This window comes from Ictidomys tridecemlineatus, chromosome 1 (assembly GCF_052094955.1).
Source record: "Ictidomys tridecemlineatus isolate mIctTri1 chromosome 1, mIctTri1.hap1, whole genome shotgun sequence".
In the NCBI taxonomy this organism is placed as follows: domain Eukaryota; kingdom Metazoa; phylum Chordata; class Mammalia; order Rodentia; family Sciuridae; genus Ictidomys; species Ictidomys tridecemlineatus.
Window position 1 is genome coordinate 240,707,973 of NC_135477.1, and position 26,608 is coordinate 240,734,580.

General features: G+C 39.5%; 1 long non-coding RNA gene across 1 annotated transcript; it reads left to right on the forward strand.

Annotated features, from left to right (window-relative positions):
- Window positions 1–9,775: 9,775 nt before the first annotated feature.
- Window positions 9,776–13,728, forward strand: LOC144366883 (uncharacterized). Its single transcript, XR_013426042.1, has 2 exons — window positions 9,776–10,360; window positions 11,031–13,728. It is a non-coding gene; the product is annotated as an uncharacterized LOC144366883 (long non-coding RNA).
- Window positions 13,729–26,608: the final 12,880 nt, after the last annotated feature.

Below are 26,608 nucleotides of genomic sequence, written 5' to 3' on the forward strand. Positions count from 1 at the left end.
CCAGTCTTAAATTTCTCTGCTTCCAGAACCATGAGCCAAAATAAACCTCTTTTGTTTATAAATTGTTCAGTTTCAGATATTCTGCTAGAGTAAAAAACTAAGACAAAGCTTGCTATTTCCCTTTCTCTTTCAATCTTTTATTTTAACAAACATTTCAGAGTACTTATGTGAGGATGGCCTGTTAGGGTCCGGCGGAACGTCGGAGAAAGAGACCACACAAGAGACTGGCTCCATGCAATTAGCAAAAGGGGATTTATTGGGGATCCATTCCAGCATGCTGGGGCCCTGTGCTCACTCAAGAAGGGAGAGCAGCCCGGAGCCCAGAGCTGAGGTCAAGCAGAACTTAAGTACACTTTTTGGAGAGGGCGGTGGGCTTTGCATACATCAGGACAAATCATCATGAGGCGCGGGGAAATTGAACAACAACTCTGAGACGTGATTGGCACAATCATTGGCAGGAACAGGTTGGGCGCAGGTGATTGGTCATTCCTAAGCGGGTTACACATTCAAACTGATTGGTTCGGGCCCTGTGACGAACTGCACAGGGCCCTAGGCTAAATGGCCAGTAGGGCATTGTTTTAACTATCTCAGGAATCTGGGTGTAACAGAGGAACTTAATAATACCTAATTTTTACATTCAAGCTTTCCAGCTTAGAAACTTTACCCTTTCATTCCCCACTCCTTTTTCTGACTACTTTTAATCTTAAAAGTAATGAATCATAATTATTGGGGAGTCTCATTTTTTATCTCTGTCAGTGGAACATATTGCCTTCTGATTACCATGGGTTGTCCTGTGTTTCCTGGAATCATTTTAGCATGGCCTCCATTTTAGATTTCACTCGGTATTGGACCCCGATTTATCTAACTACACTGACTACCTAACTTTAAATCTGGCTTCATTCCCCCCTCTAATTTGGGAACTCCTTACTGCTGTGAGGAAGGGGGACGAAGAGGATCTCTCTGGCTTCTTCAGGCTGAAAAGGGACGGTGTGTGGCAAGCAGTTTGGAGTCCCCCTTAAAAATATCAGGTCTATCGAGTGGTCCATGCTAAAAGTCCAATTGAGAAGTAATAGGCTGGAGGGCCATTCGAGTGATAGGTGGTCTATAAGAGAAACAAGAATTCATTAGTACTAGAACCAGATTGATGCAACAAGAAATGCCACAGCACAGAAATATGCCAATGAGTATAATGGCCAAGACAGAGATTAACAATGTTTTCTATCAGGCAGTACCAGGAACTAGGAGTTAAGACACTGTTTCCACGACAATGTTGCTGAGGACATGGCTTCTATCTGAGCATGTAAATCTTTAAGGATATTTGTCACATTGTCAGAAATGTCAGGGATGTCAACACAACAACTAACATTTAGTGTTACAGATGTCTTTTCCCTTAAGATATAGTCTAATAATTTAATGCCATCTGATCCTGCAAAATCCTTTTACTAGTATGACCTCTGTGTCTAATAGAGAAATCTTTAATTCTGCTACTCAGGGCTGGATAACCATACTAGCAAACATCAAGCCTACCTGCATTGGTTAGAAATAAAGTCCTTAGACTAAAACTACTCTAGTAGTCCCTTTGACAGTTATCAGGCATTTCTGTCTAAGAATCTCTTTTGTAGCCTCCAGTCTACTTATTTATGGAAGTTACATTTAACTATTATTATCATTTAAGATGTCCAGGAACAGCTATGCTTTGGCTTTGACTGTCTTTGCTAAGTGTTTAAGATGAAGCAAGTCAAACTGACTTCTGTTTCTACCTATTGTTAACAGTCAGCTGAGTCTCCTGGGAGTCCTCGGGAACTTCACAGCAGCTTCTCAGTTCTGCTAGTGTCATTTGTGTTGGGATGGGTCCAGGCCTTGCTTGACCATCAGAAGATGCTTCCCTCAGAAGCATCAGGGATGTCTCCCTTCTCTGATGACCCTCCTCTTTACAGCAAATGCACTGATTGGCCTTCTGCCCTCCACTGGTCTCATTAATCTCCCTGCTTGGGAAGTTATGCGGCCTAGAGTTGCAGAGCCCTTTGAAAAAGTTCCCTATTCCCTGATTCAGACTGACTCCGAGGGCAAAAGCCAAATTTTTAATTTTAAAACTTAATCTTAAACATCTAGCAAATAAGTTAACAGCCTTATATTTAGGGTACTGAGCTTTAGTACCTATCTCTCTATCTTGTAGGTGATAACTCCTTATCTTAAGTTAACCCAGGTTGTGAGTTCTTAAAGCAGTACCTCTTTAAAACATTAACAGACAATCCTTAGACCATCTAAAAGCAAACTACAAAACAAAACTAACTAGGATAAAAACATATTTAGTTTATGTAATAGCTACCTAGAGTTTTGGCAGAGTTGTACATTATAATCCCCCTGTTTGATATCCTGGCAATCGTGACAAAAACCAACTTTTGGGCACAACTTTAATTGCACTAAAATCTGGTCTATTTTTTTATAGTCGCTCCCACATGTAGTGAGATGGGACATAGAGCCTTATCTCAAGTAAGGCGGGATTCTTCATAAATCTTAAGTACTATTGATCTTTGCTTTTTAGACATTATTTTACAAAGCTTACATAAACTGTTGCTCAAGTTTACATGAACATTAGCTAACACAACATAATATCACATCTAGAACATGAATTAAGGGAAGGCTGAAAGCTTTTAACCTCTTGTAGGAAAGTAGCAAAGTACTTTTGTGTTTTACAATAAAACCTTTACCCAGATTAGGCTCTCATTAACTTAAAAATACATTTAAATTGTGTCTCAGTGTAGAAAGCAACATAGAACTTTATATATCTTACTGATAACAAGTCCAGTTATAGAACACAAATGATATAATTGAATCTCCAACATGTTTTTTTCTTTTTAAGCCTAAAATCGCCATACAACTTTAGAACACCAGCTTGATATAATGTTCTTTTGAAGCTTTTACCTTACAGACTTGTATACCTGGAAGATATGAACACATTAGTAACATCACAATTACATTGATGATTTTATGTTAACCAAGTTTGGCTTTTAAAGAAATAACATAGCACAATTCTCTAAAAACAACACTTGTTTAACCAGCTGTTTAATTTCTTTAAGATTACTTGCTCAAAAACTTACACTTATAATCAGCTTACATAGACTTTCTTTATCACTTACTTAAACCCTCTTATTTACTTAAACTCTTATCCAGAAACACATTTTTCCTCTATTAAATCCATACCTAGAACCTTCTAGTTTCTCTTTTTTTTAATCTGTTAACCTCCTTCTGTTCACATTTTGAAACAATACTTGTAAACTTTTAAATTTAAGCAGAGTTAACATTTTATTAGGGCCTTTTTGAACACCTAGAGAAACGTATAAGCCTAATTTTAAAGACATCTTTAGTTTTATCTGTTTACCCAATCTAAATTGAACCATTTGAATCACGTGAATTAAAGATATTTGGATCTATTCTTAATTTTTCATGAGCGTTTCTCATCTGTCAATTGTTATATCACTGCAGGATATATGGACATACACACATACAGACATACCGACATACAACACATAACAAGAGTGTGCACACATAACAATAATAAAGGCCTCGTAGGTTTTCGCAGATGAAATCTCCATTGCAATGTTTTTTAAAAAAGCTCCACTGATCAGAAAAACATTAACCTAGGTCTGCAGGATCAGAATCACGAGCTCAAAAAAAAAAAAAAAATACAGAATCTAAGAAAAAGCAAGAGTCCTAAAAAAAGATGACTAGCCAGTAGTTAGTAAATACCATACAATTTACTTCTTTGGTTTAATCTAGTTTGAGTTCCCATAAAGACACTTTTACTCTTTTTTTTCCTTGGGCCTCAGATCTGTCTCCTACTGAGTGCTCCAGGCTTCTTCTATTTGAATATCAACTTAAGTCCTGGCTGAGGTCTGGAAGGACCTGGGAAAACCAGAATTCTGAGCAGAAACTTCATGCCTAAGGCATTTTAACCATAAGTTACAATTTTCAGGTTTGGAAGTTGAAAATTATGATAAAAGTTTAAGATACAATTTACAAAATTTCATCTTTATATCTTCCTACACTAGAAAAACTTGCTCACACAAAACTGAAAATAGGATCTTTCTTGATAATATAAAAGCCACCATCAGAAGAAGTTCCTTCAGGATCATTAAGCTACTTTCTTTGTTCTGAAGTTTCTATAGTAGTATTAAGTTACATTAAATTTGCCTAAAAATTTTTAAAAAGAACCACACACTACCATGCATATCTGAAATTAAGCTTTGAAAATTCCCAAGACTGTTGCTAATTAATGTCATTTCAATAAGCCAGACCAACGTTTTAATTCAACACTTTTTTCCCTAAATCTTACACACAGAGAAACAGATACCAAATCATAATTTACTATCCTTGCCCAAATCAATGCACTGTATACCTAGTGAAATCTCCTTAGGCTACCCAGTTCAAAAATTGATGAAAAAATAAAACTGAATGATTGGGAGTTACTTGCCAACTTGGAAGTAGAGTTCTTTTAATTTTCTATCCTAAGTATTTAAGTTCTCTGGCATGAATTATCTGAAATCACAAACTAAACAATTACCTAACCCTAACTTTTAACTGCAAGATTATGCAATGTTTCAATCTCATTTAGATACCAGATGTTACAATGAAACATCTTTTAGACACACATTTAGCCTAGATTATCCCCAAGAAACAATCTATAATAACCTTTAAAACAGACCAGATAAGAAAAAATCTCTCTAGGTTTTGAACTTCTATTTAATTATGACTCCCATCAGTGGCACCTTAGATTTCCCATGAGTGGACCAGATGTTCTCACATAGGGGCAACTATAGGTGTAAAATCAAGGGTCTCGGTGTGACTGACTTTACTGCATTTAGGTGGAGTAATCCTTACAGTGCAGAGAAAAAAATGAGGAAATTTCCCCAAAGCGAAAATGGCTCTGGCATCTGCTGGGAATTCCTCAGTTTTCCCTTTCACTTACAGGATTAGCTTCTCCAGTTTGATTTGACCTTAGGCACTAGGCATTTTTTTTTCTAACTTTTTTTTTTTGCTCATGGGTGGACAGGGGGCGGGGCAGTCCCCAGCCGACTCCATCTTCGACCCCGCCCACCCCGCTGTGGTGGAAATTCGCCCAGTGGCAGCCGGTTACGGGCAGAGGAGGGGGAGGGGAGACGGTGAAGGGGCGGAGAGGACAGGTGGGTGGAGGGGCCAGGAGGAATGAGGACAGGGCAGATCTGCCATACCACCGGGTTGAATCCTCCCGGCAGACTGTGCGGACCCCACCCATGCAGGAGGAGATTTCTTAAAAGCCCCCTCGGGAGTGTCAAAATTTGTGACTGAAAATTTGGTTCCCATTCCCCAAAGCCAATTAACACCAATTTAATAATGAGGACAGGGCTTTGAGAAAAGTCAAAGCGAGATGTCAAAGTTGTTAAATCTCCAGCAGGCATCTCTATTTGCACTCAAGCCGACTACGGAGGGAAAGAAAACATTGTTTTCCTAATTTTGTTTAACAAAGGGGAGCAAAGTTTACCACCAGCTTTGGAGCTGCATTCCCAAGCAACTCGACTCTGGGGACGGTCCCTTCTGCCTCAACGAGGGAGGGAAAGGGCCGGGTGCCCCCAGCTACCTTCCCCGCTCGCCGGGCGGATGGAGGAAGGGGGCAGTCCCCCGCCGACTCCATCTCTGACCCTGCCCACCCCGCTGTGGTGGAAATGTGTCCGATGGCAGCTGGTTGTTGGCAGAGGAGGTGGAGGGGCGGTTCCCCGCTGACCTTACCTCCGACCCCGCCCGCCCGCCCCTCAGCCCACCGGAGCACCCCCCCCCTCTGGGGAGGGGAGATGGCGAAGGGGCGGAGAGGACAGGTGGGTGGAGGGGCCAGGAGGAATGGGGACGGGGCAGATCCCCCATACCACCGGGTTGAATCCTCCGGGGGGACTGCGCGGACCCCACCCATGCAGGAGGAGATTACATGGCTGTTGATCTGGATGGCCATGCGGCCCCGGCTGAAAGACAATATCTCTGACTTTGCAGATTAGAGAGAGATAGAGGGACTCTCCTGGGGGCCATTCAACTCCAAGGGTGGGCCACTCTGAAGCGCAGAGAGACAATACAAACGTGACGCAAACACGGACACACAGTGAACGTTTAACACAAGTCCAGAAGCAAAAATTAAAGACAGACAGTCGACTTAACCAGAGGGAAAGAGAATAGCCGGCAAAGCCAGACGGATTGGCAGCAAAATACACCGACGAGGGTTCATCCGCCCCTCTACCTGATGGGGGTCACTTCCATCCCCCCAGCCCCCCCAAAGCATCCTTTGGAGGGGTGGCCTGTGGCTCCTGGACACGCCTGTCCACCACCGCCAGGGGGAGCTTACGCTCTCTGCTGACAGCCATACACTGCCAACCCAACCCGAGGCTCTGAGAGCTTACGCCCTCTGGGGGCTTATGCCCGCCATTGAGCTAGAAACCGCCAGAAACCGAACCTGAGCGATCGCAAAAGACATACGCTCTCTGGGAACTTACACTCTCCACTGAGCCAGAAATCGCACCCAAGCAATTGCGAAAGAAAAACAAGGAGGAGAAAAGGAGAAGAAAGAGGGGAGAGAGAGAGAGAGAGAGAGAGAGAGAGAGAGAGAGAGAAAGGCGCCTTACTTACTCCCTAAAGCTGTCCATTGGGTCTCCCTGTCCGGTGATGCGCAGTTCCCGGCCAATGCACCAAATGTAAGGGTCCGGCGAATCGTTGGAGAAAGAGACCACAAGAGACCAGCTTCATGCAATGAGCAGGAGGGAGTTTATTGAAGAGGATCCTAATTCAGCACTCTGAGGCTCAAGGCTCACTCAGGAAGGGAGAGGGCCCAGAGCCCAGAGCAGAGGTCAAGCAGAGCTTAAGTACACTTTTTGGGGAGGGCGGGGGGCTTTGCATACATCAGGACAAATCATCATGAGGCACGGGAAAATTGAACAACAACTCTGAGACATGATTAGCACATTCATTGGTGGGAACAGGTTGGGCAGGGGTGATTGGTCACTCCTAAGCAGAGTACACATTCAAACTGATTGGTTCGGGCCCTGTGACGAACTGCACAGGGCCCTAGGCTAAATGGCCAGTAGGGCATTGTTTTAACTATCTCAGGAATTTCAAGTTCTGGGTGTAGCAGAGAAACTTAACAATACCTAGTCTTTTACATTTTAATTTAGGCTTTGCAATTTAGAAGCTTTACAATGCCCAGTCTTTTACATTTTAATTCAGGCTTTTGCAGCTTAGAATCAGCTTAGAAATTTTACCTTTACATACCAATGTATGAAATGACTTCTATACTTGGTTATTGTTGTAGCATTGTTTATAGGAGTACAAGATTGGAAATAACCCAAAGAGATCATGAGTAGAAAACTGGTTAAACTGTAGGGCATCCACACAATGGAAACCCATGAACTATGAAAATGAATGAGGAAGTTTTCTCTGTGCTAAAACAGAACAATCTCTAATATGTATTGTAGAGAGAAAAATCCAAAGAGCAGAGAGGTTTATACAATATGCTACCATTATGAAAGAAGGGGAAGAAAAAAGAATATATATTTATATATTTATATATATATATAGCTCCATTCCTCAGGGCACAAGGTGACATAGAGCATTATGGTGGGAGAGTGTGGCAGAGGGAAGCAGCTCACATCAGGAAGCAGATGGTACAGGGACTTTCTACCACTGAGCTATGTGAGATCAGGCAAGGAGGGCAGTGACTAAAAGAGGCAGATTTTAAAAGACCACTTTATTTGAGACTCCCTCCCAAGACTCCCTCCAGGGTGGAATTCCTTCAGACCCACAGAATGGACAGGAGAAGGATCTGAGGAGAAACCGCATGGGAGCTTGACCAACCTGGAACTTTATGCAGGAAGGGAAGGTCTTACAGCAGGAAGGGAAGGTCTTCAGACAGGAAACGGTGTTTTTAGAGTCCCTTGTCCCGCAAGAGTTGGTCAGGGGAACTGTCTGAAATCCAGGATTGGCCAGGAGATCCCACTGATTGACAAGTGTTTCCATTGGTGCCTTATTGACATTTCTTCCCCAATGGGCTGCTTTGTCCTAAGTCACCGCCACCAACCTGACAGGCTATATCCCTAGTCCTTTTTTGTTTTTTCATTTTGAGATAGAGTTAGTTGTTGAGACTGGCCTTGAACTTGCAATTCTCCTGACTCAGACTCCTGAGTGGCTAGGATTACAGGTGTGTGCCATCATATCTGGCTCCTATCCAACTGTAAAAGATGAAAGTATCTTCTTATTTTGCATTTATATATCCCCTATCTATTCATTTATTTTGATCCTAGGATTGAACCCAGGGGTGCTTAACCACTAAATCACATTCCCCAGGCCTTTTTTTTTAAGAGAGAGAGAGGGTCTCACTAAGTTGCTGAGGCTAGCCTTGAATTTGAGATTCTCCTGCCTTAGCTTCCTGAGTCGCTGGGATTATAGGCATGCTCTGCCTCACCTAACTATATGGCCCCGTTTCAGAAGGTCTTCAGGTACCTGTTGGCAATTTTTACAATATTCTCATGAGATTCACAACAGTTCTCCTTCCATATTTGTTCCTATGCTATTATTTTTCTTACCATGAAAATTGATTCACTAACAAACTTCAGAAAACATCCCAAATGATTTTTTTTTTTTGGTACCTGGAATTGAACCCAGAAGAGTTTACCCACAGAACCACATCTCCAGCACTTTTTTATATCATTTTAGTGACAGGGTCCCGTTGAGTTTTTAGGGCCTCATTAAATTGCTGAGACTGACCTTGAACTCAGGATCCTCCTGCCTCAGCCTCTAGAGCTATTAGGATTTCAGGAATGCGCCACCATGCTTGGCTCAAGTGAATTTTTAACTTGCTTTTTTTTTAGATAAAGCTTCTGAATAGAGTACATTTAAATCATTGACAATGGGGTTTTACCAAAATTTAATTTACTAAAAATAGAAAATGCCATTTCAACTGGGTTTTTTCCTCCTATCAAAATTATAAGGAGTGCAACCAAGTGATCTTAATAGTTGACAGTTATTTTATAATGATTATAATAATGATATCTTATTTTACTCAAAATCCCAGTAAACTTTTGCTTTGCATCATTTAATAAATAAATATAACAGTGGGATATAATTAACTATTTCCCTCTCTTATAAGAGGGACATTCCAATAAGTCAAAATGTCAAAATAGGTAATAAATAATACCTAATTTGACATTGAATTGGGTTTGGGTTTTTTGAAGAGTTTCTTGATTATTATTTTTTAATTATTATTTTGCACTTACATTTGAAGGTGTTTCTGAGTTTTGAAAAATTAATTTACCACTAAACTGTAGTTGATCTGATTGAGGGAGGTCTAAAAAGATAAATTTCTCATTCTTTGCATTTGCTGAGTTACTGAAAAAGTACAACCATCCCTGAGTATCCAAGGAGATGGATTCCAATGGTCCTCATACCAAAGTCCTGGGATGCTGAAAGTCCCTTACATAAAATGGCATAGTGTTTGCACATATCCTACACCCATCCCTCCCATTATCCCATAGTTATCTATGGATTATTATCATGCTTAATACAATGTAAATATGTAAATAGTTGTTATATTGCACTTGCTAGAGAATAGTGGCAAGGAAAAAATGTTGGTGTATATCCAGTACAGGTGCAATTTTTTTCAAATGATTTTTACTCTAAGGTTGGTTGAATGAGCAGACTCAGAACACGTGAATATGGAGGGCCAGGCGTCTTTGTTCAAAATATTTAAATATTTCACTTCTGATTTCATAACCAACACTGACTATGCTATTTCTCAAAATGGAGCGTGGCAGGGCTGAGGATGTGGCTCAGGCGGTGGCTCGCTCGTCTGGCACGCATGCGGCCCAGGTTCGATCCTCAGCACCACATACAAACAAAGATGTTGTGTCCGCCGAAAACTAAAAAATAAATATTAAAAAAAAATTCTCTCTCTCTAAAAAAAAAAAAAAATGGAGTGTGGCAAATAGATAGCCTATATGCTCTCTTAGAATCTTGCCACTCCTCCCCTAAACTACTCTCACCCAACTCCCAACTCCCAGCTAAAAGATAGAGTCTATATCCCCACCTTTTGAACCTCAGTAGGTCTTGAGACTGCCTCCAGCAGTAGAATTGACCTTGTAACTTTTGAGATTAGGTCTACAGTGAGGAAGCCAGGCACCCTGTGGAGAGGCCCACAACCCCGGCTGAGCACCCAATTAAGTCAGCACCAACTATGTAAGTGAGCTATGTAAGTGAGCCAATCTGAAAGTGAATTCCAGCTGATGCCATGGGAGCAGACATGAACCATCAATGCCTGAGAAAGAGATAACTAAATTGTTATCAGAAAGAGGTAACTGAAGCACAGGGGGGTGGGGGGGTGGGGGGGAAGGGTAGGGGGGAAAGGTGGGGGGGTGGGGGGTGAAGGTGGGGGGGAAAGGTGGGGGGGAAAGGTGGGGGGGAAAGGTGGGGGGGAAAGGTGGGGGGGTGGGGGGGGTGGAGTTTGCTTGGCTCCAGCAGGGGCTGCTATGTACATTCAAGCATCACTTAATGACAAGAAGAGTTCTAAGAAATGTGTCATTAGGCAAGTTCATCTTCATGGGGACATCATAGAGTATACTCCTGCAAACGAAGATAGCCATGAGGTCACTATGAAATGCAGTCTTATGGGACCACCCATATGCAGCCTATGTTTGTTGAACAAATGTCATTATTCATTATGTAGCACATGACTCTGGTAAAATTTAAAGGATTTCTTCTTTCTTTCTTTTTTTTTTTTGGTGTGTGTGTGTGTGTGTGTGTGTGTGTGTGTGTGTGTGTGTGGTGGTAGTGGGAATTGAACCCAGGGCCTTATGCATGTGAGGCAAGCACTCTCCCAACTGAGCTGTATCCCCAACCCAGACTCCCCTCTTCTTAAGGTAAATTAACCAAGTCAGTAATTAAGAACTGTTATTAATTGCAGATCAGTTTGGATAATTTGTCTAATTAAGTAACTTAGAACTGACATTTTACTCATTTTACAGGTTGGAGACTTGAGGAAGAATTAAGTCACCAGTGGACACAGGGGCCAGGAGCAGCCCAGCTTAGAATAATAATCAGGTTAATGCTGCAGTCATGAAAAGGAGACAGTGGATCTGCCTTAAGAGAGAAGGAGAGAACTTTCTTATTGTGAGAGTAAGAAGAAAAGAAATCAAAGCAGTTAATTGTCCTGAACATGAATTTGGAGATTGTTACCAAAAAAAATCATCTTAGTTTCTTAGCTCTTGAGGAGGAACAGGATAAGTTCAGATACCAAAGAGCTATTCATGCAAATTCACTATATCATTATGAATTTAGTTCTTGTGAACTAAACTTGTTGTTTTCTGGATAGATAGAAGGCACCAAATGATCTTTCAAAAATTACTCAAGAAATATAAACACATTCTTATTACAAAAGGTTCAAAAAAGAATTAATTCTAGAAAGTAAAATATAAAAGTTATCTTTCATCTTCATTCCTAGTTTTGCATCCTTTCCCCAAAGTAACCAGGGTTGTACTTTGATGCCCAACCTTCCCGTCCCTTCATACAGATATTTTTCCTTAAGTGCTGAGATCAAACTTAGGAGTGCTCTAGCACTGAGCTACATTCCTAGATCTTTTTATTTTAACACAGGTCTCATTACATTGCTGGTCTCAAATTTGTAATCCTCCTGTCCCACCCTCCTGAATAGTTTAAATTATAGGCCTGCACCACCACACCTGGCTCTCATAGTTTTTGTTTGGAGGTACTGGAGATTGAACCAGGGACACCTAACCACTGAGCCACATCCCCAGCCTGTTTTTATATTTTATTTAGAGACAGGGTCTTGCTGAGTTGCTTAAGGCCTTGCTAAGTTGCTGAGGCTGGCTTTGAATTCATGATCCTCCTGCCTTTAGCCTCCTTAGCCACTGGGATTATAGGTGAGCACCACCACACCCTGCTATCATCAACTTTCTTAATATAAAAGGATCATGCTATTTATACCATTCTACCCAGGGAATCTTCCATATGAGTGCACTTACCTCTACCTCCTTTTTTTTCCCCCTCTGCAGTGCTGAAGATTCAACCCACGGCCTCATGCTTGCTAGGCAAGTGCTCTATCACTGAGCTACACTACCAGCCCCTCTACCTCCTTCTTTTTAATGGCTGCAAAGTATTTCACAGTAGAAAGAAACAATTTATTTAATCAGTTCTGGATATTTAATTGATTTTCTAAATTTCCACTATTCCAGCAGCGCTGCCATTAACCCCCTTCTACAAACACTTGCCTGTGAGTATTTCTGTAAGATAGACTCCGTGTCATAACAGGAAACATGAACTGATGAACAGAGCCGCTCATGTCTGCATCTCCCTGGCTGACAGGGCTCGCACTCTGGGACATCCTTTTTACCTTTGCCTTTAAGGGTTTCCTCTGTGACTTCTCCCACTAAGGAAACAGAACACTCCCCCAGCAAGAAATTCAGCCTCAGAAGCTGAGGTTAGCTAAGGCCCAGAATTTGAGATGAGCAACTGGAAAGCAATTTCACTCTCCCAATGAGTGTCTTAATGAAGATGGCCCTGAGAAATGTTTGCCTTTTTTGGTATCCCTACTATTTTTAGTCTCTTGGAAGGGCGAAATTAATACTTGATTATACACAGAACCCTTTAAAATTAAAGAAAGGAAGCCTTGTAACACAAATGTGCAAGTTTCAAGTCGAATTATCCCTGATCTCTCACTGAAGATGCCCACTTTGAGGAGAATATCATGAACAATGGAAACACCATTAACTCCTTTATCCCATTAGCCGCCTCTTAGATAAATCTGCCTCGTTGTCTTTCCTGATACCTCCTATCCTTGAACCCTTAAGTTGTAGCTCTATCCAAATTTTAATTTGGTCTACCAGTTTTATTTTTATTTATTTGCCTTTTTAATAGGGGAGAAGGGAGCAAAGCTTCTAAGACTTGACTTTTACAAAGGCCAGACCAGTGGCCTTTCTAAATATAAATATATAAATAAACCCTTGAGGGATGGGTCCCACATACTGAGCTCTAATCCACCTACCTTGTTAGTTCAATCATGACAGCTAGCCCATCAAGGATACGCCTACCATTCTGAGGTGTGCTCCCATCCTTAACCACAACCTCTGGGAGTATGACATCCCCCCTTTGCTCCTCCTAAGTTCTTTACAGTGATAGTTGGTTGGTTTATTGACAGGCATCTTTCAAGTTGTCTTGCTTCAAAATTAAAGGAATTGGGGGTTTGCGGTTGAAGAAAAGATTATACTAAAAATGGAACCTCTACACAAAAATCAATGATATGGAATTAAAATTTAGAAAGATAAAATAGAGGAAACCATAGGGATAATGGGGTTTAATGGCTGAAACAAAGGAGGTAAAGAATCAATCCGGACTAGTCCCCTGGTGGTCGGAGGGCAGGGTATCTCTCCACTGTGCTGAGTATTTCTTCTGGAAGAAAGAAAACAGAGCATGGTGAGGTGCCATAAGCAAGGAGGCCCCTACAGCCAGCCTTCCGTTTTGGAACTCCATCACCATCATCTATTGCCTCTCAAGAACAGAAGCGGACAGACATCTTCAGAACTCTCCCAAAGTTATCTCTTTTGTTCTCCCCCACACTGAATAAAGTATTTCCACAGAGGTATCTCAATTAAGTGCACAAGCACTCATATATTTAAGAATAAAATAATTCATACCATGTCACAACAACCGCTATGTGCCTTTTTAGACGTTTTGGTTTTTTTTTTAATAATTTCCAATATAAAGAAAGCTTGCAGAACTAACAGAACTCCCCTATAGGCTTTATTTAGATGAATCATTTCTCTCCTTCTCACCATCTGTATTATTTATTTTTAGGAGCCATTAGAAGTTGTAAAGATCTTGCCCTTTTTTGTACCCTTAGTACAAGCCTCAGCCAGGGATCACACACATTAAGTTGTCAAGTTTCTTTAATCAGGAACAATTCTTCAGCATTTCTCTTTCATGATGTTGATGTGCTTAAAGAATACAGTTATTTTGTGTTAGAATGTTCTTTAGTTTTTCTTGCCCGTTGTCTTTTTCATGCCTTGATTCAGAATTGGGGTTCCCATGAGAGAAGAGCAACGTTACGTTCTTCTCAAGACATCTCATCTGGAGGCCATCATGTCAGTCTGCCTCTCATTGGTCAACAGAATCCAGATCCGGATCCGGAAGTTGTCTGGTTTCTTCAGTATAGTTACCTTTTTTTCCCTCTCACAACCAAAAAGCAATCTGTGGAAAGACACTTCAGGATTGAGTCAACATCCTGTTCCTTACCACAATTCATCCTGCTAGATTTAGCAATGTTTGCAATTTCCTGCCCAAACCATTTTTTTATTATTATGATAGCTGAAAAATTGTGATTTTTTCCCAACCCCATTTCTCCTTTCACATTTATCAGTCTGCATTTCACTATAAGGAAAAGCCCTCCCATTCTGCAGTTTACATATTTACTCATTTAATATCAGCCTGCAATGATGGATTTCTATTTTTATATTATGCATGTGGTCCTGGGGATTGTGAATGCCTCTTCTTTTCAATGAGTTATAATCCTTTACAGTCCTAATTTGGTTTTAGCTCAAAAATTATCCAAAACTAGCTAGTTCCCTTCAAACTACGCTACTATAATGATAATATACCAATAAAAAAATAAATAAAAAGAAAAGATCATAAAAAAGAACTTATGGGGCTGTGGTTGTGGCTCAGTGGTTGAGCACTCACCTAGGATGCATGAGGCATTGGGTTCGATCCTCAGCACCCCAATTCTGAATCAAGGCATGAAAAAAACATCGGGCAAGAAAAACTAAAGAACATTCTAACACAAAATAACTGTATTCTTTAAGCACATCAACATCATGAAAGAGAAATGCTGAAGAATTGTTCCTGATTAAAGAAACTTGACAACTTAATGTGTGTGATCCCTGGCTGAGGCTTGTACTAAGGGTACAAAAAAGGGCAAGATCCTCAGCACCACATAAAAATAAATAAATAGAGGAGAGGCCTGCCCCACTCCCAGAGATATGCAGTGAGCCACCCCACACTGGGGGACCTTATTCACCAAAGTGTGGCTACACAGCTCAACATCAGGGTACATATGAGCTTGAGGCTACCACCACCACAAAACTGGGATATTGCCACTTCTATCGAGGGACAACAATAAGGACCTGATAAGACATCACCAAGGTCCCTGTGGGCCTGGCTGCACCAGAGGTATCTCTACTAGGATGTTAACCATTATCCTGTTGCTGAGGTAACAGGGAGTCTTGCATGGGGTTGCCTGTCTCTTGTTTCTCCTACTAACAGCCAACTTCTTTGATTACTCTTTCACTAATCATATAATCTAATACTTCCATATTGTCACGTCCTACCTCATAAACATCTCAGCCAATCCCCCAGCCCCCACTTCTACCATTAGAAACTGTAAACCATTACACAAACCTATTGAATATAAGGTAGAAGATAACAGAACTCATCATTTCTGATTATAGTGACAAAACTATAAATATAAAAATAGAAGCTAACTGATATATGGCTGTATGTTGGGTACATTGAGTGCTGTAATATTGAGCTCCCCCTAAAAGTGAGGTATTGGTAGCCTATAGGGACACTATAAGACAATAGGGCAGAAGCTATAATACCTCAGATCCACACTACAAGAGAGGAAGACCCATGGATATCATGAAAAAACAAGGGAGAAAAGTGCCCCAAACAAACCAAGATACAACACTAGAATCTATAGCTAGCGCAGTAGGTGAAATGTCAGAGAAGAAGTTCAGAATATACATAACTAAAATGATTTGGGAATTAAAGAATGACCTAAGTGACCTAAGTGAGCAGATACAGGCAAAAATCAATCACTCCAACAAAGAGATAAGAGAACAAATACAGGTTGCAAGAGATTACTTCAAGAAAGAGAGATACTAAAAGAAAAACTAAACAGAAATCCTTGAAATGAAAGAAACAATAAGCCAACTTAAAAACTCAATAGATAACATCACCAAAAGACTAGATCATTTGGAAGTCTGGACCTCAGAAAATGAAGACAAAATATACAAACTTGAAAATAAAGTTGACCTCACAGTGAAGATAATAAGAAACCATGAACAGAATATCCAAGAACTACAGGATACCTTCAAAAGATCAAATTAAGACTCACTGGGATAGAGGAAGGCTCAAAGACTCAAAACAATGGAACGCACAATCTCTTCAATGAAATAATAGCAGAAAATTTCCCAAGCACGAAGGATGAACTGGAAAATCAAATACAAGAGGCCTATAAGACACCAAATGTTCCAAATTACAACAGATCTACACCAGGACACATTATAATGAAAATGCCTAGAATACAGAATAAGGATAGAATTTCAAAGGTCACAAGAGAGAAAAATCAGATTACCTATAAGGACAGACCAATTCAAGTCTCAGTAGATTTTTCAACCCAACTGTCAAAGCTAGGAGATCCTGGAACAATATATACCAAGCTCTAAAAGATAATGGATGTCAACCAAGAATCTTATATCCAGCAAAATTAAGTTTCAAATTTGACCATGAAATAATAAAAAAAAAAAGCTCAAAGAATTTACAGCAAGAAAGCCTGCACTACAGAACATTCTTGGCAAAATATTCCACAAGGAGGAAATGAAAAACAGCAAGGAAAATCTGCAAAGGGAAGAATTACAATAAAGGAAAAGCCAACCAAAGAAATACCAAAAAATAAACAAAAATAACTGGTAATGTTAGGCCAGGATGCAAGAAAAGACCACTGACCCCAATTAAAATCAAATTAAAGCAAGCTTATTATTTCGACCTGCCAGGCTGCCTCTCCTGGCAGGACTGCATCTTTCTTGCAGCCCAGCTTTATAGCCCAGAAAGTTACACAATGTGTGTGTGTGTGTGTGGGGGGGGGGTTACAGATAACAAAACTCTGAGGAGCATAACACAAAGGCTAGTTTACATTTTTGCTGGCCCCGACATCAGAATTTATGAAGGTCATTAGAGCCTCAGAGAGGATCGTTATCTGGCTAGGGAAGGCCAAGATTTATGAGGCATCACTAAAGTTTCAGAGAGGGCTGCTATCTGGTCAGAGAGCCAGGCATGGGTGAGTTCAAGGCACGGGCAGGCATTCCAAGCAAGTTCAGAATTTGCAGTAATTTATAGTAAAACTGAAATTATCTTTTCATGGCTTTGTGGCGAGATGGCTCCCAATTTTAAGAGAAAATCAGGTTGGGCCTATCATTCCCCCCCTTTCTTATGTTCCCTTTCAAATCTTTGTTAGGGTAGGGGAAGAGCACTGAGGGAATTTTAATCCCTCAGGGAACAGTCTCCAACTTTTTTTGAACTCAACCAAAACCAGTCTCCCTGATTTGACCTGACTTAATTAATTATTTATATTGACTGTCTATTTAATTCTGGCTCCATTTTTGTTGTAAAAAGAGGGGCTTCACTAGTTTTGGCTTCTTCTGAGCTGAGAGGGGATGATGTGAGGGGGCACGGCATGAGGGACGTGAGTTTCTTTTTAGAAGTCAGTTCGGTTTGAAGTCTGGTTAGGGAAGAACAGGTTGTAAAGTCATCTGGGGATGGGTGCTTCTATGAGAGAAACAAAAACCATGAGTACTGAATAAATGTTGCAGCAGCTAGAATATGTCACTGTATAATAGAAGTCCTCTCACCAGAAGGTGTGAGGGCTGAGAAGTTTATATATATATAAAATATATATTTACCAGGAGAAGCTGTCTCCATCATAAGGCCAGAGTGGACAAGGCCTTTATATAGAAATGTAAATATTTAACATTTTAAAGTTATCAGGAATGTAAACACAACATTTACTTTTAATGTTACAGATATCTTTCCCCATAAGATACAGTTTAATAATTTAATGTCATCTGATCTTGTAAAATTTTTTTATCAGTATAACCTCTGTGTCTAATAGAGAAACCTTTAATTCTGTTACTCAGGGCTGGATAATCATACTAGCAAACACCAAGCCTACCTGTGTAGGTTAAGAATATCTGTAGGCCTTAATCTAAAAACTTCTGTCTCTGGCATTCCTTTTGATAGTCTCTTTTTATAGTTATCAGGCATTTCTATCTGAGAATCCTTCTTTGTAGCCTCCAGTCTTACTTATTTTGGGGGGGCTAACATAAGGTGCATACCTTAAATAATAAGAATAATAATTATTATTATTAAAAATACCCAGGAATGGCTGTGTTTTGGTTTTAACTGTCTTTGCTAAGTGTTTAAGATGAAGCAGTCAATCTGACTTTTGTTTCTGTCTATTGTTAACAGTCAGCTGAGTTTTTATGGGAGTCATTCCTGGGGAAACTTGAGAGCAGCTTCTCAGTTCTGCTAGTGCCATTAGCGCTAGGATGGGTCCAGGTCTTGCTTGACCATGTGGCTTCCTTTCAAAGCATCAGGGATGTCTCCCTTCTCTAATGACCCTCCTCTTCATAGCAAATGCACTGATTGGCTTTCTGTTCTCCAGTGGTCTCATTAATCTCCCTGATTGGAGGTTATGTGGCCCAGAGTTGTAAAGCTCTTTAGAGAAGTCCCCCGTTACCTGGATTCTGACTGACTCAGAGGGCAAGAGCCAAATATTGGTTTTCTTGGCCCTTTTAATTTAATCTTTAAGTCTTGATCTTAAACATCTAGCAAATTAACTTTATCAGCCTTAAATTAAAAGTACTGGGCTTTAATGTCTATAACTTTACAATTATTCACCTTTTTTATTAATTGGGGTCTGTATTATCCTATCTGTCTTGTAGGTGATGGCTTATTATCTTAAATTAACACAGGCTGTGCTCTTAAAGCAAGACCTCTGCAAAATACTAACAGGGAAACTTTAGATCATTCATAAGGAAATTATAAAATAAAATTAACAAGAGTAAAAACATATTTAATTCATGTAATAGCTACCTTGAATTTTGGCTGAGTTATACATTATATCCCCTGTTTGAGATCCTAGTAATCTTGACAGAAAAAAAAAAACAACTTTTGAACATAACTTTAAATGAACTAAAATCTGGCCTACTGCTTTTGTAGTCATTCTCACTATATAGTAAGATGGGACTCAGAGCCTATTCTCAGGTAAGGCAGGGCTCTTTGTAAATCTTAAGTGTTCTAGTTTTAAAGCTGATCTTTGCCTTTTAAATATCATTTTACAAAGTTTACATCAATTGTTTGAAGTCACATGGATATTAGCTAACAACATATGTATTACATTTAAAACATGAATTTAAGAAAGGCTGAAAGATTTTAACCTTTTGTGGAAAGGTAGCAAAATACTTTGTGCTTTATAATATTAACCTTTACATAGATTAGGCTCTCATTAACTTAAAAATACATTTAAATTGTTCCCCAATGTAAAAAGTAACAAAAATTTATATATCTTATTGATAACAGGTAAATAAATCCCCAATATGTTTTTTTAGCTTAAAATTACCATACAACTTTAGAACACCAGCTTGATATAATGCTCTTTTAAAGCTTTTACCTTACAAATTTATATAACTGGAAGATATAAGCACATTAATAGTATCACCATTACATTGATGTTTTTATATTAATCAAGTTTAGCTTTTAAAGAAATGACAATACAATGCTCTAAAATAACAGTTCTTATTTAACCAGTTGTTTAATTTTTATGGTTACTTGCTCTAGAAAGAAAGAAATAAAACTTAGTAAACACAATGTTATGGATAAACTTATGTTTTAAGAAATCTTTGTCTTTTTAACACATGACTGATTATAAATCAATCAGATATCTAACAAAAGTACATATGAATGAGTAATCACATATCAAATTTACTTTACTTATTTTATCAAAATATTAGACAAGTGTATTGAACAGTGTTAGCAATTTTTTCCTTGTTAAAGGAAAGTCCTAGAACCAAGGCATATTAGACATTTTATAGACATTAATATTTTATTAGTTTTTTGAACACATAGAAAAACTTGTAACCTTAAATTTAAAGAGATTTATTTTAATCTGTTTATCCAATTTAAATTGAGCCATTTAATTCACATGAATTAAAGATCTTTGGATCCATTTTTTAAAAATTTTTATGAGCACTCCTTATATCTGTTAATTTGTATATCATATATATGATATACAGACATGTGTACATATAGACATACAACACATAACACAAGTGTGCACACATAACACAATAGTAAAGGCCTTGTGGCTTTTCGCAGATGAAATTTCCATTGCAATGTTTAAAAACTCCACAACTGATCAAAAATAGAACTGATCAGAAAAACATTAACCTAGGTCTGTAGGATCAAAATCATGAGCTCAAGAAAAATACAGAATCTAAGAAAAAGCAAGAGTCCTAGAAAAAATGACTGGCCAGTAATTAGTAAATATCATAGAATTTATTTATTTATTTATTTATTTTCTTAGGCTTTAGATCAGTCTCCTGCTGAGCTTGCAGGCTTTTTTTATTTGCATTTCAATGTAAATCCTGGCTGAGGTCAGGAAGGAGCAGGGAAAACTGCTCTTCTGAGCAGAAATCTCATGCCTAAGGCATTTTAACCATAAGTCATAATTTTCAGATTAGATGTTGAAAATTTTGATACAAGTTTAAGATACAATTTACAAAATCACATCTTGTTTTCTCAACGAAAAATCTTTTTTCTACACTAGAAAAACTTGCTCACATACAACCGAAAATAGGATCTTACTTGATAATATACAAGCTACCATCAGAAGACATTCCTTCAGGATCATTAAGCTACTTTTTTTGCTCTGAAGTTCTTATAGTATTATTAAGTTCTAAAAGTGAACCACACACTACCATCTATATCCAAAATTAAGCTTTAAAAATTCCCAAGACTGTTGCTACGCAACATCATTTTAATAAGCCAGACCAATCCCCAATCCAACACTTTTCTTTCCCAAGTCCTACACACTGAGGAGAAGAGATACCATACTATGATTTACTATCCTTGTCCAAATTAATGCACTGGGACACACAGTGACATCTTTCCAGGCTACCCAATTCAAAAATTGGTGAAAAAAACTGAATGATTGGGAGTTACTTGCCAACTTGGAAGTAGAGTTCTTTAGTTTTCCATCTTAAAGTATTTAAGTTCTCTGGCATGAATTATATGAAATCCTAAACTAAACAATTACCCAAACCCAACTTTTAACTGAAAGATTGTGCAATGCTTCAAAAACCCATTCAGATACCAGATTGTTACAATAAAACATCATCTTTTAGACCCACGTTTAGCCAAGATCATTCCCAAGAAACAATCTATAATATCAACACATTATTGCCCGTGTCTTAAAGGGCCAGAAATGAACAAAGACACAACAACAGACAGACAGAAAGGAGCTGCAGACTATGGCTGACAGACAGGAACTTTTAAAACCAACAGACCAGATAAGAGAAAAATCTCCCCAAGTTTCCACTCCCATTTAATTATGACACCTACACCAGTGGCACCATAGATGTCCCCCTGGGGGGACCAGGTATTTTCACAGAGGGTCAACCAGAAATGTAATATCAAGGGTCTTGGTGGCAAATCTACTGCATTTAGTGTCCCTTTTTCTTTTTCTCTTTTTTAAGTAGACAGAGGTAGCATAATCCTTACAGTGCAGGGGAGGAAGGAGGGAATTCCCTGAAGCAAAAGGGCTTCAGCAGCTGCTGGGAGTCCCTCAGTCCCTCTTTTACTTACAGGATTAGCTCCTCTGGTTCGGTTCCACCCCAGGCACGCTCCATATCTCCTAACACTTCAATAGTCAACTCTCAAAAAGTTCATCTTACATATTCGGCATGCAGTTGTTTGGAGTGCTAGACTTCCCCAAGAAAGCGGAGTGGGCCTCCTCTAGATTCCCCCCTGGGGTGTCAAAATTTGTAACTGAAAGTTCGGTTCCAGTCCTCAAAGTTAATTGATGCCAATTTAATAATGAGGACAGGGCTTTGAGGAAAAGGAAAAGGGAGGTTTACTGCTTGGTTAACAAAGAAGAAACACAGGGGACTCCACCCCAAAGGTTGTGACTCTCTTGATCTGGAGGGACAAGGGGTTTTAAAGGAGTTTCACTTGTTAATCTGGGAGATATTCAGTTCTTAGACCCCCAGCAGGCATTTCCCTCTGCAGTGGGTGTACTCAAGACAGCCAACTAGGGCCTTCTTTAATTCTGCTTAACAAAGGGAGGTAAAGTTTATCGCAGTTCCTTAAAACACAGTTCAAAGGGGTGTCAGGCTTACTTTCTTTATTACCCATTTTCATGTCCAATTTCCTTAAATTTTTACCATAGAAGTCACACAACAAAAGGCAGAAAAAAACATATAGAACACAGAACAAAATACAAGAAAACAGAAACCCGGTGCTGAAACTGAAAAACAGAGGAGCAATGCAACGTCTCGTTAAAGCTCCCGGGGTAGGAGCGCATATGTGCCTGTTGGCACCTCTCTACCCTTCCAGAGGAATTCCCTACAGAACAGTACAAGGACAGAAGGATATCTCATTACTGTCCTGGACAGGAGTATATGTGAGCCTTGCCAGGCTACCTCTCTGTCTTCAGAAGAGATCTCCCTTAACAGAATACCAGATGTTCTAAAGGCACCACTTACCTATGGAGGCCTCCTCCACCAGATGCTTGCTAATAGTTTTAGGGCGGCAGTTCACTGCAGTGCTCCGGGACGAAGGCTCACTCCGAGGCCTTGGAACATCTCAAGGTGCACACCCCCTACAGTGGCCCTCCAGCCGGGAGTCCTGAAGCGAAGGCTGGCTTTAGAATTTCTAGCAGTCTGATCTTGTGGTCTGGTCTGGCAGGGTCATCTCACTGGGACCTCCAAAATGTTAGACCAGGACGCAAGAAAAGACCACTGACTCCAATTAAAATCAAATTAAAGCAAGCTTATTATTTTGACCAGCCGGGCTGCCTCTCCCAACAAAAACCAAGGGAACAAGACAGCACTGCAGCTTTCTTGCAACCCAGCTTTATAGCCCAGAAAGTTACACAAAGTGGGGGTTACAGATAACAAAACTCTGAGGAGCATAACACAAAGGCTAGTTACATTTTTGCTGGCCCCGATGTCAGAATTTATGAAGGTCATTAGAACCTCAGAGAGGGTCGTTATCTGGCCAGGGAAGGCCAAGATATATGAGGCATCACTAAAGTTTCAGAGAGGGCTGCTATCTGGTCAGAGAGCCAGGCATGGGTGAGTTCAAGGCACGGGCAGGCATTCCAAGCAAGTTCAGAATTTGCAGTAATTTATAGTAAAACTGAAATTATCTTTTCATGGCTTTGTGGTGAGATGGCTCCCAATTTTAAGAGAAAATCAGGCTGGTCTATCAGTAATACAATTCATGTCTCTTTCAACCCTTTTGGATAAATTTTTACACATAAAAATTTTAACTACGGGGCTGAGGATATGGCTCAGTGGTAGAGTGCTCACCTACTATGCAGGAGGCAGTGGGTTTGATCCTCAGCACCACATAAATGTAAAATAAAGATATTGTGTCTACCTAGAACTAAAAAATGAATATTTAAAACAAATTTTAACTACAATATCATCTAATTTTTCAGGTTTTTTTTTTAAGAGAGAGAGTGAGAGAGGAGAGAGAGAGAGAGAGAGAGAGAGAGAGAGAGAGAGAGAGAGAGAATCCCAATATTTATTTTTTAGTTATTGGCGGACACAACATCCTTGTTTGTATGTGGTGCTGAGGACCGAACCCGGGCCACACGCATGCCAGGCGAGCGTGCCACCGCTCGAGCCACATCCCCAGCCCAATTTTTCAGGTTTTTATTTTGTATTTTTTTGTTTTCCATTTTTCTTCACAAAGTTACACAAATATTTTCTTTAAAAGTTTTAGCATTTTATACATTATATTTTAATATATAATTAATCTGGTATGTGTATATACATTGCCTGTGATATGAGATGAGGTATATTTTACTCTCTTTTAATTAAATAGCCATTATTCAAGATTCAAGGATAAAAAAACTCAATCAGAGTAAAAATTGTTTAATAATGTATTTATAAAGGTAAGGGCAAGATTGAGGGAAACTAACAAATTTTGTGAAGCACCTTTGCTTTGGTAAACTTGGAGAGGTAGGAGGTGAAAGAAGAGAGAGCCATTATGAAAAACTTGTAGGAGAAGGTGACCTAACTGAAGTGATTCCCACCAAAAGCATGTAGAAAGCAACTCAAGGTCTAATAGAGTCTTATAGGGAGGAATAAAGCACCTCGCTCTACTCTTGTATATTTTAAGTTCATCTCTTGGTGTCCCTTTCTGATGGAACTCAACAAGAAACCACATAACAAGGGGACTCATCATGCAGTCTACAGCATATGTCTCACCAAAAGGTGAAAGATGAAGAAAGAAGCCAATATGGCAGCCATTGGTTACATGAGGCTACTGAGTATTTGAAGTGTGTCTAGTCTGAATTGAGATGTGCAATGTGTTAAGTAGACATTAGATTTCAAAGAATTACTAGGACAAAGAAAATGAACGTGAAATATCTTACTAACAATTATTTTTCTTTACAAATTATGTTGGAAATCCATTGGATTAAATGAAAATATAATAAAATTAATTTCTCTATTTGTTTAAAAAAAAGAAATAAAGGAGAACAAAGTAACATAGTCTGTATCTTCACTGTAGTACTCTATATCCATATTTATATGTTGTCATTTTTTATATTTGTGTTTTCAAAATCCATATAGCTATAAAACTAAATAGGGCAAATTGTACCATATATAAATTATATCTCAAAAACATGACTTTAAAAAGAAATCTAGTTCATGAAGTGTTTTAACAGTATTGAGCACATACTAACCACCTAATAAATAATGGCTATGTTTATGATTATTAAAACAACCAGCATCAAGCTGTTTCATGGTGGGGTAGGGAGGGGGAACATGGGAGGAATAGATGAACTTTAGATAGGGCAAAGGGGTGGGAAGGGAAGAGAAGGGCATGGGGTTAGAAATAATGGTGGAATGAGATGGACATCATTATCCAAAGTACATGTACAAAGACACGAATAGTGTGACTCTACTTTGTATACAACCAGAGGTATGCAAAATTGTGTTCTATATATGTAATATGAATTGTAGTACATTCTGCTGTCATATATAATAAATTGGAATAAAAATAAATAAATAAATAATAAAATGTATTGTATCCATCTGCAACTAAAAAATATTTTTTTAAAAAAGAACTCATTGATTCTGAATAAACATTGCTCATGCTTGAATATATACACTAAATATAATATACATGTATATAAAATCTCAAATAACCTGAAAAAAATATATATATACATTATATATAAATACATTATATATATTACATATATATTATATATGTGCCCATTATACATATATATACATATATACACACACACACACATATATATGTACTAGTAATTGAATACAGGGGCACTTGAACACTGAGTTACACCCCACTCCTTTTTATTTGTGTATTTTTTTTATTTTGAGACAGGGTCTCAATATGTCGCTCAAGCTGGCCTTGAATTTTGAACTTGTAATCTTCCTGCCTCAGCCTCATGCATCACCACATCTGGTTGAGATTATATATTTATTCTATTTGTTCCCAAATAAAATAAAAGTACTTTTGTACCATTTCTTTCAAATACAAAAACAATACCCGGTCATTGTAAAAAGAATTCAGAAAATAAAACTATGAACATAATAAAAATCATGTTGCTAGATCCCTTTCCAGCCTCCTCGGCAGGCCTGGCTCTCCACTTCCATGCTGAGGGTGCAAAGTGGTTGGAGAAGAGCCAACTGCAGGAGAGTTAGGAGATGGGTGAGTTTGCCTCAGGGGAGGAGCTAAGCTTGTGGGTAAAGGGAGGGACTGAGGGACTCCCCCCCAGCAGCTGCCCAATGGGCTCCTTTTGCTCTGGGGAACTTCCGCCTTCTCTCCCTGAATGGTACAGGATGCTCCATCGTGGTCCACTTTGAGAAAAAGGAAACTGAACTCAGTAAAGTCGAGATACCCTGGGCCACCTGACTGGTGAAACTGGCCTGCCAGATGTTTAAAACCCCAGACTTGGAGATCAAAGTCAAGGAAGTAAAAGGGTCAAGGAAAAAGCAGCCAACAGTTGGTCCCTTGCCCTCTAAGGGCAGCCAGGACGCAGAGAACAACAGGACTCCTCATGGGGCCCTGAACCTCCACCTGATCCCTGCCCTATGTCTGCCTTGTGCAGTCACCTGCCATCTGCCACTGTGGACCTCTGGACTGCTCTGAGGCTGGGTACCCTAAACTGTCCATGCCCGCTTGATAGAGAACAAGAACTTTGGGTGGGTTGCTTCCCCCAACTTTGCCCTCTTTCAGCACGAAGAGCATGAAGATGTTGTTATGGGCCAGGCTCTACGGGCAATGACCAAACAGACTCCATTTGACCCGAGTGTCCATAGCATGTAAGAAATGCTTCTCCCCTGGGAAAGCCCTGCCTCTGTACCCATTACTAGTTACCTAGCATAACATACTTGGCAACACAAAATAGTAATTCTTATACAATGTAAAATTGTTCTCTTTGCTTTCCATTTTTCTTGGGCAATGTACCTTGCCAGAGATTGATTGTCTAGAT